Source organism: Lissotriton helveticus, chromosome 3_1, assembly GCF_964261635.1.
Source record: "Lissotriton helveticus chromosome 3_1, aLisHel1.1, whole genome shotgun sequence".
Classification (NCBI taxonomy): domain Eukaryota; kingdom Metazoa; phylum Chordata; class Amphibia; order Caudata; family Salamandridae; genus Lissotriton; species Lissotriton helveticus.
Window position 1 is genome coordinate 816,485,440 of NC_136061.1, and position 14,185 is coordinate 816,499,624.

The following is a 14,185-nucleotide window of genomic DNA, read 5'->3' on the forward strand; positions in this document are numbered from 1 at the left end:
TCCTGACATCACAATCAAACCAGCAGACAAGGGTGGGGGGATAGTGGTACAAAACACCACAGATCTGCTTAGATCTCCTGAATGACAGGAAGAACTATACCCCCCTGACCAGAGACCCAACAGCAGAATTGCAAACCCGCATCTCTAATCTAGTGAAAAGAGCAGAAGAAGATGGGCATCTGTCTAAAAACGAAGCCGATTTCCTTTGTGCCAGTGACAAAATTGTCCCTTACTTCTACACACTACCCAAAACTCATAAAACAGACTCCCTCCGCCAGGACGACCAATCGTCTCTGGTATAGGCTCAATACTTGAACCTCTCTCGCGTTTCTGCGATCATTATCTAAAACCCATCGTACAGAACACTCCTATTTACCTACAGGATACCAAGAGCCTCCTTCAACTCCTACAAACAGTGAATTTTGGGGAGAACACAGTGACATTGGTCACCTTAGACATAGAAAGTCTGTACACCAGCATCCCCCAGGATGATACCATCAAAGTCCTGGGGTCAGCCCTTAATTAGGTCATCTGGGAGTATCAGACACTCAAAGCATTTATCCTGGAATGTGCAACTATTGCCCTTAAAGAAAACTTATTTTCTTACAAAGGGCAACTCTTCCTGCAGAGCACCAGCACCTCGATGGGTAGCACCTTCGCCCCGAGTGTGGCGGGGCTGTACGTCGCAGACTTCGAAGCCAGACACATCCTACCACTGGATGGCCCTTTTACCTCTTCCATCCACATATGGAGAAGATACATCGACGATGTGCTTTTGATCTGGAAGGGCAGTGAAAACCTCCTGGAAGACTTCCTCAAATGGATTAATACGTTGGACCAAAATCTGAAATTCACTTACACCGTGAGCAAGACAGAAATTGTTTTATTAGACGTTGTCATAATAGTCACAGGCAGTAGTCTTTCAACCAAGACACATTATAAACCGACGGCAAAAAATAATCTTCTTGAATACACGAGCTTCCACCCACGCCCTCGGAAAGAGAACCTACCATATGGGCAGTACCTCAGAATTAGACGCAACTGTAGCGATGTCAGCGATTTCAAGGAACAGTCAAAGGTCCTCACCCAGAAACTACAAGCAAGAGGCTACCCTGCCAGCATTCTTGGCAAAGGGTATAAAAGGGCACGCAATCAACCTCGTGAAGCACTCCTGGAGGAAAAGACCAACTGACTGCAGTAAATTCCCTTAACCTGTGTAACCACATACAGTAGTCTTTCAAATTTTATGAAAAAGACAATCAACAAAAACTGGAGAATTATCTCGAGTATCAACAAAACTTGGAAGAAACCCCTGTTCTCGTTTAAGAAAGGACGAAGTCTCAAAGACGCCCTGGTCCACACCCGTCCAAAAGAAGTACTGCCGCAAGGCCCCCGTTCCATCACTGACACCTGGGGTTTGCCTAAGATAGTGGGACATTACCCGTGCTCGGACTGCAGTGTATGCCACATGACCGCCGCATCGAAAATCTTGAACTTGAACCGGGCAAGATATGGACCCAAAGATCTCATTCCAATTGTAACTCAATGAATGTCGTCTACCTAATCACCTGCCCGTGTGACCTGCGATATATTGGAATGACCTCCCGGAAAATTAAACAAAGAATTTGCGAACACCGGAGCAACATCAGGTGTCGCAAAGCAACCTCAAAAATTAGCAGTCATTTTCTTCAAAATAACCATACCACCAACGATCTGAGATGGACAATAATCGAACAGGTCAATGCAGAGTACAATACTTCCAACCGACTCTTTGAGAAAGAACAAAGATGGGTCTATAGACTAGGAACTTCCACCAATGGTCTTAATGATGAGATCCCTTGGAACTCAGTTTTGAAATAATCTAATTAACATGTAAAGCATACATTGTTCCTGATACCCCCAGGCTCATCCCACCTGCTGCAATTGCTGGGCCACCAGTTACTTCTCCTTCCTTTACTGCTCTGCTAACTTTAGCAGTTTTACCCTCCAGTCGACACTCGTAATTGCGAGACACTAGACTTTAATTTATGTACACTATCAACCTCTGTGTGGAACGGCATCACGTATTCAATGTATCGGTGCGACTTACCTAACCTTTACCCATCGTCAAAACTAGAGCGCTATGACGGACTTTGGCACATCCCGCCTCTTAGGATTTTTCCCATCCTCTGCGCACCTAATTGCCAGGACACCTACGCAATTTGACATTTCTCCCATGACAACCATTGCGCTGTGATGGGCTTTGAAACATCCCGTTTACCAGCATTTGTCTTATCGCTTGCGCACCTTACTGCAAGAACATCTATGCAATTTGGCATTTCACCAATGTATGTCACCAGCAGTGCGCGTCAATGGGCTGCGACACGCCTCCTCTGGGGCACGAACTTGGCGTTTTCTGCAATAATTATTTATTTTCCTTATCTTATGAGCACCGTCCTGCAGGCAGCTCACCTACACAAAGAGAACCGTCTTTGTCCCCTAGATTTCTCTCTGCACTCGTAATCTTTTTTGTCAATAATCTTTTTTGTCAACGACCTTTTGCCGATAAAGTTTCTTGTGTATTTGACACAGCTGTTATCCTGGAGACCGGAGCACACTCGGTGAGTCGCACCCCGGTCTAGTTGCCACTTGCAACGTGCAGACTAGGTGATTGGGCACTTCTTTAGTGCCCATGACTCAATCATGACGCTACCTCACCATTCACTTCTGATTGGCCACTCATATCCTTCACACGCCTACCACCCACTAAGCCACACCCACCACGGAAGTAGGGCGCAAAACCTTTACGGCATTTATACAGTGTTACCGGAGACCACGATCATCTTCAGGATCCGGTAACGAGGGTGACAGCAGGTTCCAAGAGGGAGTCTGGCGTCGAGGGTGTAAGTTATATCCCAGCATCCACAGCCCACTTCCACGGAGCCAGAGTGATCGAGCTAAGTAACATGCCCATACTACTGATTATTTAATCCCGGTATATGTTGTTCTTCCTTCCAAGGGTGTGCCAATTACGCCACCACCCCCCTCTCGAGATCCATTGTGTGTGATTTACTCACCATACAAGTGAGACATTTTACTATATGTTTTCTATTAATGAGGTCACTGGCAATTATGGTCATTTGATTGCATTCCACATGCTGATTTGCTGACTTCCAAATAGGGGCTATCTTGATCCTAAGAACCACCTGTAGTCCACAGCACCCCTATGTATAACGTTACTTCTCCTGGGACATAATATGGTGTTAACTATACTGTTATTTCGCCATCCACTGTCCTCTCACTACAACTGGAGCACTGTAGATATACCTAGGAGCATAGCGAATTTTAACTGTTTGTTTTGTCTCTTATGTGTATGTTTTCGTCTTTTTCTCCCACAGGTGCATACACACTGACTGTGAGGTCCCCCAAATGGGCAGACCCTAGAAAAAGTTTTTCACTTCTTCATGCACTTTTTTAGAACAAAATTTCACTTTCACGTCCCTAGGTCAGGGTGGGCCTTAGAGTGCTCATACCGCCAGGGTTTATTACACCTTTTGTCCTGATGAATGCCTGGTAAAGTTATACCGTTTCAAGGCAGAAACATGTTGACTGATTATTAAATTCGAGAAAAAGCCAAAGAATCTATTTGGTCTATTTCCCTACACCATTTTAACCTGTCCAAGTGATCAAGCAATAAAAAAATTTTTTGAGACACTGAAGACAATTTTTATACCTTCAGTCCCTAATAATTATCACGCACGTCACGCCTATTTCACAAAACCTGCTCCGCAGTAGTTCTGGCATTGAAGCACACTGAAGAGGCACTCGGCCTCTTCAGTAGGGCCCAATGATGAAGCATGTCACCAACCAGGGTGACCTTAGTGGTAATAACTGTAAAAAATCACTAAGCAGTACACCTCTGGGTCAAGGTATTAACTTGCATGGAGCCTGCGAAGGTTCATCAAACAACCTTTCATGTCAACTGCATGGCACCCCTGCAACACAGATAGAGACTTTTTTCAGACAGCTTTCCAACAATAGCTACGTTATAATAGGTGACCGCAGCTGTTGTGGCATGGTGCCAGGATTAGCCTATCTCGTGAACGTTACTTCCAGGGTCATTTGCTGTATGCAAGTATTGTATCCAAACAGCAAACCTGACAAGGAGGCAGCCATATGGCCTTCTCTGAATATCTCTTCTATTCGAATTGATACTTTAAGCAGAATGAAATCCGTTCTTTTACAAACAACTGTGCCTTTAACCTCGTCCAAAGAGACATATGATCTGCAAGTTGCAAGGACAGCGGCAGAGATTATCAACCAATTGCCCTGTGCATTTCGCCGAAATGTTAGGTCAAATTTTAAACATGTTTGATACCAGTGGCATCGCACATGTATTTAAGACAATTTTTTCGGGAGTATTAGCACCCTTTGAAGCAGTCCTGAACATCTTCCCGAATTTCGTGCACTCTGTGTTCGGTGGCCTGCCTCTTCTATTGGGACTTGTAGCAGGTATTTTGTTTTTGTTCCTTCTGCTCCGATATGGCAAATCCAGCCACAAACAAAACTCAGGCTGCCATGGAAGAAACGATCCTTGTCATGAGATGCCGAGAAAGAATAAGTAAAGTACTCGGTTTAGCTCGACTAAGAGATCTGAATATCACATGGTTTCTTTCATTCAGACCAATCTGGCAAGATTGCATCTTACCTGTTCTACGATGCCTGCTATGCGGAGAAGAATGCGTGTTGGACGTCTGTCTCACACTACCATCAGCAGTACCTTTGGATAGCAATAATTTGCTTGGTTCGGTAACGGCTCATGCAACGTATTGTCGCCAGCAGCTACCTATTCTGATGACGGCATTCGTTGAGACTTCACCATTACGATTAGGTGACAGTGAGGTACGAGATGAAAGCGGCACACAGGTACCACCTTCTGTGACCATTGCTGATCTAAACAGCGACGACAGCAATGCCTCTTATGTCTGCACTATTTCTGCTTTTTCAAACTTGGTGGAACTTTCCCCTACTGTTGTAGAAAAATTCTTTGCAGCCCTATCTGAGTTAATGTTCTCTCCTAACAACGAGAATAACTTTGAGCACACAGCGTTCCCTGAACACTGAATTCGACCTTCAATTTTTTAAAACAGAGCTTCTAAAAAAAAATGTGGAACTTTTTTTTGCCCTGAAAGCGAAATTATTTTTCCCCTTTCCTAAAATATTTACATAATTTTTGGCACCCACTACTCTGCTTAAAGTAGAACTATTCTTAGAGAACAAGATTTCTATTTTGAAACTCTAGAGATAATATTTTGATTCAGCCTCTAGCACATGTACCATCTTGTATAAATATGTGATGAAATGGTCTCGACCTTCTCTTCTGTATTAAGAGCCATTTCATTAATGTAACTTTCGTGATTCATTCAGCCAATATTTGAACGTACTATATTTGCATAATCTGAATGATATCATTGCTTGAAAAGCGTACAGTATACTACTCATTTTTCGTGTACATACCATTTCAAATGCATTTTATGTATTTTGGGGTGGGTCGGAAAACACATGCATAGGTATATGTTTAATATTGGTTTTTATTTAGTAATGATGGACATTATACGTGGAGTGGGTGTTGTGAACGTAGCTAGGACCCTATTTAGGTATTCCCGATTTATGCTCTGATGTGGTTATAACATATCATAATCTTATAAAGGCATAAGAATCATATCCATATTTAGTCATAGCCAATGCAGTCCAAATATGGCAAGGCTACTCCCATAGACTCCTGGAAAGTACAACACGTTCTTTAAACAAACCAAGCCTCCATCAGCCCGGGAAATCCCCCCTGCTTTTGTTTTGATTTGTCCAAGAACTAGTGGAGTCCTGAAAGAACTGTAAGTTCTTAGTGACGTCTTATGTCCAACCTTACGTCAAACTCGGCACCTTCCAGGTATAAATATACCAATAGCTGCCCTAGCAAAGGCACGGTGGTTTTGGAGCAGATCAGCTATCTACTTGCCCGACGCCCTGCTGTAGCAAGAGCGGAAGGAAGCCGACCCTCCCATTGACGCACTGAGAGAGACGCTGTCTTTTCTCCTGCCGAGAAATCCAGCTCCAGTGTTTCAAGTCACCCTTGCGGGTTACTGGGAGATCGAGTCCTAAGAACGAGATACAAGACCTCCTTCATTCTCTAACCAAGGTACGGAGCTGATTAGATCCTTAGAGAATTCTTGATTCAGATTCTTGGCAAGTTGAGTACGTTTAGTCATGGTTTTATATATGTATATATTTTACCTATTTTAAACACGTTATGGCTTAGAAACTGTACCATGCTTTTACAGTATTATTTCATAATGCTCCTTTTACTGTACGCACTATACTTTATAACAAGTATTGCAATTGTGGCAACTCACTTCTCTTGCATGAGAAAGAAGACTGTTCAATAAATAACCACTTTTATTGAAAACGCCCGTCTCTCTATTTCTCTGCGCTTCTGGTGAAAATAAGTATGCACGATTGACTGAGTGAAATAGTTATCTATTGTTTCCGCGACTCTGGAGATATACTCCTTATTCTGGAGGGAGCAAAGTTGTCATGATAATGCGGTTGTCAGAAACTATTCCCTTCTTGTCTATTCAGGAAAGTTAACTCCTTCCTGTTTACTCGAGAAAGTTTCTAGTGACCTCTGGGCTAGCTGGCATTCATAATTAAATCTAACATATTCAGTAGAGACCTAGTGGACCTCAGTCCTACATCTAAACTATTGTTTATGTTATTCCAATGCGCAGAGCCTATTGGGAATATAGGAAATACACTACATTAACTCTAACCATCTGGTTGACTATTACCTAACTATATACGTATCAAGCAAGACAGAATTCAAATGCCACTCATCAAAACAAATAATGGCACCTTAGTGACTGATGTTGAGGAAATACTGAAAGCGTTTCTTTCCTTCTACTCCTCCTTATGCCATATATCTATCGCCCCTCATAACGATGTCATTATTGATTTCCTTAATTCTTGTCAACTGCCTCAGATTTCTGACACTGATAGATTAATTTTAGATAATCCTTTTGACATTCAAGGGATAAATGGATAAATGCATTAAACTCTAAATAAACACCTGGCCCAGATGGTATTCCGGCTGAATTCTATAAATGTTATTAAGACCAATTATCTCCTATCCTACTTTCTCTTTTTACAGACGTTCAGTGTACTTCCATGATGGGGGGAACTTTTAATGAAGCTACTATCATTGTTTTCGCCAAGCCTAATAAAGATCCTACTTTAGTATCACATTTTTATAACATGTCTCTATTTAATCAGTACTGTAAAATATATGCCAAAACTTTAGCAAATAGATCATCTCCCTTGCTTTATAATAATAATCAAAAGCAACAGCTGATGGACAGAATGCAGAACAATGTCATACATTCAAACCATACAGAGATCTGGGCCTAAATCCATTGTTTTTTTGCTCACCATGCCATTCCAGTTGAACACAGCCATATGCAAATCAGTCTTAACCCTGTGCTCCATGGGAACAGTCCATGACACGGGAAATTTATCAGTTCCAATAATTATAGGCCACAATGTGCACTATAATGAACACATAGTCCAGCCGGACTATAAAATTTATTCAAATGTTAAGATAATCAATTTTAAACAAAAAACAATAAAACAAGGGGACACAATCCTGCATCCACAGTGCTGCACACACAATACACATAACATATAACTAAGGTTCTTCAGGCATTTACAAGAGCAAGAGCGAAGGACATTAGGTTATAATCGCTTCATATATGTGAAAAACACATGAATTTTAGCACTTCATAGTGAACTTAGTGTTTAACCACATATTGTTTGTCGACGGCGTTTCGATCCAATCACAAATAATGGATCATCATCAGGACATGTAATAGGTTGCCTGAAATAAAAGGCCTGTAATAGCAGGGGGGTAAAGGGGGAAAACAACATATAATAGTGATTAACCGACCACGTATATTCAACTATTTATACCAAGATGTACTCATACCATGCTTACTGGTGTCAAAAGCCAGACATGTGCAGGGTGTCAGGCAGTCTGTGCCAGGCATCCATGGTCTAAAAGTGAGCCATGCTTAAATCAGAACGGTGAGGTGCAGACTAATAGTGTTGTGCTATAGCCCAATACCTTCGGAGCCGGAATTCATGACTTAGAGCACCTTAACATTACAGGCAACGTCGTGATTGTGTTATCTCCCCATGCAATTGCTATGATTTAGGAAACCAGCCTTAATGAGATAATTTATATCTCTTTCAACAACTATGTAACTAATGACTGCTGCAGTCACAGTCAAGGATGGGCGTTGACCACAGGTTAAGGTAAAGGAGCTTACCTTAAGTTTAGGCTAGGTGCATGAGGGTTGAGTTGGCACCAGAACTGTGCAGGTTCGGGTAACCTAATGAAGGCAGTATAGGGTCAGGATGGTACCTTGGGGGCATGTTAAGTCTTAACAGTTAGGCTGTAAACCGGGCTTACCTATATAAGAGGATTGCCCACGTCTAATGAATTCTCTGGGGATCAGGCTGCTAGGCGAGACGCGCTCCCGCTAGACAGATAAACAATCGATGTAATCGTCGATGTGATCGTAGTTCAGATAACCTATAGGGCGGTAATTGTAACCTGTTAGAGCCAACCCATGGATCGTGTTTGCTTAAGGGAAACTGCTAGGGAGTGTCGCTTACCTGGGAGCTTCAGGTTCAATCTCCCTGTTACGAGGCTGATTAGCGTTTATAAAGGCTCCTGAAATTAGAGCACATAGCATTAAGAGTCTAGGACCCAATACCATAATGGACCTAAGCGAAGGGGGGGCGAGGTTCGCTTACCTTTTGTTCACAGTGGAACAAGGTGCAACATCCCGGTACCGAGTCGCGCCGTGGAGTGCAAGAGCGCGGGCGATAGCGGTAGAAAACATCGCACCGGCCATTTTGGAATAGGCAATTGGGGATGTGTGGCAGCCATATTGGTGGGGGCTGAAGTTGTGGGAGCAGACATATTGGAGTGGTGAATTGAGTAGAAGTGAGCAATAAAAACCAATTGAAGTGCACTTTAAAAGCATGCATGTGACTTATTCGCCAATACAGGCGCAAGAAGGCAGGTATATCGTAAAAGGCAATTATTTCGCATACATATTCATAGAATTGGCCGTCCATCCAGAATTAAGCAACCACTATTACAGAAAATTAATCACAAAAGTGAGGTCCAGTCCTCACTGCGGTTCAGACCATTTCGTATACTGTCAAATATTAGTATCATCTTTAGTTCTTCTCTATTGAGCAAGAGTCCAATATCACCTCCCCTAGGAGGTAATTTGACAGATTTCAGCACAGTCCATTTTAGATCATTTTCTGTGTGGCCTTTGTCAATGAAGTGGTCCACCAATGGGGCATTTGGTGTCTTGCATCTCACCCGGCTCCGGTGTTGACAGATCCTTGTTTTGATTTTCTGCCTTGTCTGTCCCACGTAGATTAGTTTGCAGGGGCATTCAATCAAATAAATCAAATCAGTACTGTTGCAGTTAGTGAAATGTTTACATTGAATAGTGACTTTATCAAATACAAACGACTTTCCTTCAATGGTAAACTCACATACGTTACAGGAACCGCATTTGACATGACCCACTAATGGAGTTTGTGTCCAGAGGGAGTTAATTGTACCAAACGTGGGGGGACTAGGCAGAGCAGCCCTGACCAAATGATCTTTGAGATTTGAGCTTTTTTTGAAAGCAAACAATGGGGAATCAAAATTAAGAGCACCAGCATTCAGGGTGGGCCAGTGTCTGAGTATGCTTTTCTTTAATTCATTAGACACTGGAGAAAAGGTGGTCACACACGCCAGTCTATTGTTGGACTCTTTTTCTTTTGGACAGAGGAGTGCCTCCCTTGGTGAATACCACGCGCGCTTCGCTGCTGTCCTGACTAACCTATTGGGGTAGCCTCTCTGTTTTAATTTTTTGGATAGCACATCAGCCTCCTTGAAGAAGTCTTCCTTTGCAAAGCAATTTCTTCTAATGCGCAGGAATTGGGAGTAGGGCAAGGAATCCCTGAGGGCTCTGGGGTGATTACTGTTGTAGGCTAGCAGAGTATTCCTTTCAGTAGGTTTGCGGTGCAACCTTGTATGCAGGTAACCTTCAAGGTGATATATATTCAAATCTAGAAAGGCAATGGATTGGGTGTCAATATAGCTGGTAAATGTCAAACCACAGCAGTTATTGTTCAACCAGTGAATGAAGAGAATTAAATTCCTTTCATCATTGTTCCAAATCAAAAAAATATCATCAATGTATCGTTTCCAATTAGAAATACATGATGAGAAAGGATTGAAGGGTGTTAAGATGGAATCTGTCTCTATCTTGTCCATAAACAGAATAGCCAGATTTGGAGCATAAATAGCCCCCATGGCCGTACCCTTCACCTGCTGGAAGTATTGTTGGTCGAAGGAAAAGAAATTCCTGGTCAGACATATCTCCAAAAGCTGGAGTATAAAAACTGTGGGGACTCGGTGCGGTCTGGGTCTAGTGTCTAGAATGTCACGTATGACCAAAAGTGCTGCTGTTTGGGGGATATTAGTATATAAGGACTCAATATCCATTGTACACAACAACTGTTCACCCATAGTGAACGGTGTTTCTTCAACAAAGTTGACCATAGCCATACTGTCTCTAACATAGCATTGAGTTTTGGGTACAAAATCCTTTATAAAAAAGTTGACGTATTTCCCCAATGGTTCAAGGATTGAACCGCATCCAGAGACAATTGGACGTCCTGGTGGAGCACTGATGTTTTTATGAATTTTGGGAAGGGTATAGATTACAGGCATACGAGGTGACTTGATATTGAGGAACTGGAACTCTTTTTGATTTATGATCCCTAACTCTAGGGCATCAGTGGTTACCTTCAGAATAACAGTCTGTATTTCTTTAGTAGGGTTAGTGGGAAGTCTCATGTAATGATCAGTGTTTGATAATTGCTTCAAAATTTCTGCAGTGTATACATCTCTATTTTGAAGAACAATACCTCCGCCCTTGTCAGCGCTTTTGATGACAATCGTATCAAGGGTCTTAAGTGAGCTAATAGCCTTCTTTTCAGCTAATGGCAAGTTATAAGGAATGAATCTTTTCTTTTCTTTTAGTACACTTAAGTCCTTGGTAACCAATTTCTCAAAAGTAATAACCTCTGCTGGGATCATACCTGCAGTAGGTAAAAAGGTAGATGGAGGTCTAAACGGGGTATTAGACGTTGCAGTAGGTATAGGGTTCAATTGAAAAAAGGCATTCAAACGGACCTTTCGATAGAACCTGAGAAGTTCCGCTTGGAGTTCTAAAAAGTCAGGGCGAATTGTCGACAAACAATATGTGGTTAAACACTAAGTTCACTATGAAGTGCTAAAATTCATGTGTTTTTCACATATATGAAGCGATTATAACCTAATGTCCTTCGCTCTTGCTCTTGTAAATGCCTGAAGAACCTTAGTTATATGTTATGTGTATTGTGTGTGCAGCACTGTGGATGCAGGATTGTGTCCCCTTGTTTTATTGTTTTTTGTTTAAAATTGATTATCTTAACATTTGAATAAATTTTATAGTCCGGCTGGACTATGTGTTCATTATAGTGCACATTGTGGCCTATAATTATTGGAACTGATAAATTTCCCGTGTCAAGGGCCATTGTTTTTTCAATTAACTGATACCCCAGGTCCTTGGTTACTTTGTGGGTTCCCTTGTTTTTGATGACACCATGGGAACAGTCCAGCCCGAACTGCCAAGCCAGGTCCTCCCTAGACTGGAAACAAGCATCCAAGGACGGGTTTCGGGCCTTCAGTCCTCATTAGCCTGGATAGCTTGGTTCCAGTGGCATGGAGAGCACGGGACTCACGTCTGAGCATACCCGTCCCACTCGGGGTGACAAATGAAAAAACAACAGCTGATGAACAGAATGCAGAACAATGTCATACATTCACCCCATTACAGAGATCTGGGCCTAAATCCATCGTTTTTGTGCTCACCATGCCATTCCAGTTTGAACCCAGCCATATGCAAATCAGTCTTGACTCTGTGCCTCATGGGAACAGTCCAGCCCGAACTGCCCAGCCAGGTCCTCCCTGGACAGGAAGCAAACATCCAAGGACCGGTTTCGGGCTTTCAGCGATTATCATCAGCCTGGATAGCTTGATTCCAGTGGCATGGAGAGCACAGGACTCACGTCTGAGCATCCCCGTCCCACTCGGGGTGACAAATGCAAAAACAACAGCGGATGGACAGAATGCAGAACAATGTCATACATTCACCCCAGTACAGAGATCTGGGCCTAAATCCATCGTTTTTTTGCTCACCATGCCATTCCAGTTTGAACCCAGCCATATGCAAATCAGTCTTAACCCTGTGCCCCATGGGAACAGTCCAGCCCGAAATGCCAAGCCAGGTCCTCCCTGGACTGGAAATAAGCATCCAATGACCGGTTCCGGGTTTTCAGCCCTCATCAGCCTGGATAGCTTGATTCCAGTGGCATGGAGAGCACGAGACTCACGTCTGAGCATACCCATCCCACTCGGGGTGACAAATGCAAAAACAACAGCTGATGGACAGAATGCAGAACAATGTCATACATTCACCCTAGTACAGAGATCTGGGCCTAAATCCATTGTTTTATTGCTCACCATGCCATTCCAGTTTGACCCCAACTATATACTCAAATCAGTCTTGACCGTATGCCCCAAGGAACAGTCCAGCCCGAACTGCCAAGCCAGGTCCTCCCTGGACTGGAAACAAGCATCCAAGGACCGGTTTCGGGCCTTCAGTCCTCATCAGCCTGGATAGCTTGGTTCCAGTGGCATGGAGAGCACGGGACTCACGTCTGAGCATACCTGTTCCACTCGGGGTGACAAATGCAAAAACAACAGCTGATGACCAGAATGCAGAACAATGTCATACATTCACCCCATTACAGAGATCTGGGCCTAAATCCATTGTTTTTGTGCCCACCATGCCGTTCCAGTTTGAACCCAGCCATATGCAAATCAGTCTTGACCCTGTGCCTCATGGGAACAGTCCAGCCCGAACTGCCAAGCCAGGTCCTCCCTGGACAGGAAGCAAGCCTCCAAGGACCGGTTTCGGGCTTTTTCAGCCCTCATCAGCCTGGATAGCTTGATTCCAGTGGCATGGAGAGCACAGGACTCACGTCTGAGCATCCCCGTCCCACTCTGGGTGACAAATGCAAAAAACAACAGCGGATGGACAGAATGCAGAACAATGTCATACATTCACCCCAGTACAGAGATCTGGGCCTAAATCCATCGTTTTTTTGCTCACCATGCCATTCCAGTTTGAACCCAGCCATATGCAAATCAGTCTTAACCCTATGCCCCATGGGAACAGTCCAGCCCGAACTGCCAAGCCAGGTCGTCCCTGGACTGGAAACAAGCATCCAATGACCGGTTCCGGGTTTTCAGCCCTCATCAGCCTGGATAGCTTGATTCCAGTGGCATGGAGAGCACGAGACTCACGTCTGAGCATACACATCCCACTCGGAGTGACAAATGCAAAAACAACAGCTGATGGACAGAATGCAGAACAATGTCATACATTCACCCTAGTACAGAGATCTGGGCCTAAATCCATCGTTTTTTTGCTCACCATGCCATTCCAGTTTGAAGCCAGCCATATGCAAATCAGTCTTGACCCTGTGCCCCATGGGAACAGTCCAGCCCGAACTGCCAAGCCAGGTCCTCCCTGGACTTAGAAACAAGCATACAAGGACCGGTTTCGGTCTTTCAGCCCTCACCAGCCTGGATTGTTTGATTCCATTGGTGTGGAGAGCACAGGACTCAGGTCTGAGCATACCCGTCCCACTCGGGGTGACAAATGCAAAAACAACAGCTGATGAACAGAATGCAGAACAATGTCATACATTCACCCCATTACAGAGATCTGGGCCTAAATCCATCGTTTTTGTGCCCACCATGCCATTCCAGTTTGAACCCAGCCATATGCAAATCAGTCTTGACCCTGTGCCTCATGGGAACAGTTCAGCCCGAACTGCCCAGCCAGGTCCTCCCTGGACAGGAAGCAAGCATCCAAGGACTGGTTTCGGGCTTTTTCAGCCCTCATCAGCCTGGATAGCTTGATTCCAGTGGCATGGAGAGCACAGGACTCACGTCTGAGCATCC